The sequence below is a fragment of the Myotis davidii genome, unplaced genomic scaffold, assembly GCF_000327345.1.
Source record: "Myotis davidii unplaced genomic scaffold, ASM32734v1 scaffold514, whole genome shotgun sequence".
Lineage (NCBI taxonomy): Eukaryota > Metazoa > Chordata > Mammalia > Chiroptera > Vespertilionidae > Myotis > Myotis davidii.
Window position 1 is genome coordinate 1,620,177 of NW_006286236.1, and position 1,707 is coordinate 1,621,883.

The following is a 1,707-nucleotide window of genomic DNA, read 5'->3' on the forward strand; positions in this document are numbered from 1 at the left end:
CATTCATCAGGCCCTGACAGTGCACCAGGCCCGGTACCCCAATCTTCCTGCAACCTCACAGCCCTGAGATGAAGGTATCTTTGTTCCCATTTCTCAGATGACAAGCCTGAGGCTAACAGAGGTAACGTGACTATGGAGTAAGAATAAATAGGCCCAGCCGGAGTGGCCGAGTTGTTGAGCACTGATTTATGAACCAAGAGCTCACGTGTTCAATTCCTGGCCCAGGTTGATGATTCTATCCCTCCCCCTTCTCTCTAAAAATCAATAAAAACATATATGCCGAAACTGGTTTGGCTCAGTGGATAGAGTATTGGCTTGCGGACTGAAGGGTCCCAGGTTCGATTCCGGTCAAGGGCATGTACCTGGGTTGCAGGCACATCCCCAGTGGTGGGTGTGCAGGAGGCAGCTGATCGATGTTTCTCTCTCATCGATGTTTCTAACTCTCTCTCTCCCTTCCTCTCTGTAAAAAATCAATAAAATATATTTTTAAAAAAAAGAATAAAAACATATATATATATATATAATTTAAAATAATACATAGGACTGGTTTTCCTTTGGAATTGGAGTGTGAATCAAGCAAGGGCATTGGCCTTCCTGGAAATGCTGAATAGGGTTAATAGGTGGCTCTGGAAGAGAAAGTGCTAGAGACACAGAAAAACAGAAATGAAAATGGACAGGGTGGAAGTGCCCTGCCAGATGGCATCGGGCATCAGCATGAACAGTGTCACCCAGGGATGCTGACCTCAGGAGAGCCAGCGGGGCTGGGGGTCCCCCTGTGGGTCATCCCTGTTGGCTCCAGTCCTAGATGGGGACAGAAGCTAAGCGAGAGTCAGATAAAGTGAAGAAGGCCATGCTGCCAGGCCCTCACCTAGAATTCTGCCTGCGATGAACAAGGGGCTTTATTAAGCAGAATCTGGCGGACATGGCTGCTGGTGAGCAGGGGATGTGCACCTACCCCAAATATTCCCTCACTTCATCCCAGAAGAAGGCCCCGGGGCAGCTGTGGCTCTGGCCCCGCCCACCTGGGGAGTGAGGGAGTGAATCTGCCAGTTGGACAGAGGAAAAATAATTTTGTGATTAAAATGAATTGGGGGTGGGGGTGGGGAGAAGCATGGCAATGACTTTGGAAGGCAAAATGGGGCTACGTACATGGTGGGGAGAAGGGTATTTTGTGGTGGGAAGATTTGATGAGGATCCCTGCTGTCTGTTCACGGAACAGATCATCAGAATACCTACTCTGATGCACCAAGCCCTGAGGTAAGCAATGGAGAGACAGAAGCCGACAGTCTAGCGAGGAGTGAGGGGTAAAGAAACAGTAAGAACAGAGTACCGAGTGTGTTGACTGGCAGACGCACAGGGGCTGTGGGGGCTCAGGGAAGGGTCTCCAGAGATGATGCTTAATCTGGTATCTGGAAGCCTTTTCTCGGGTGGAGGGAGAGTAGAGGGGAAAGCCTCCAAGTTATAGGGACCAGCAATACCAAGTACAGATGATGCAGGCGTTCTGAGGTCTGGGGACCAGAGGATCCGTGACCCAGGGTGGGTTCTCGGCTTCCTTCGGGGAAGAATTCAAATGCCAGCATTGTTTAAAGTGAAAGTGGTTTTATCAGTGAAACAGTGAGGCCGAGAATGGGCTGCTCCACCAATAGAGCAGCCCCTTTAGCGGAATTTGCTGCCTTTATTGAGATGCATTTAATCCGGGGTGTAGGG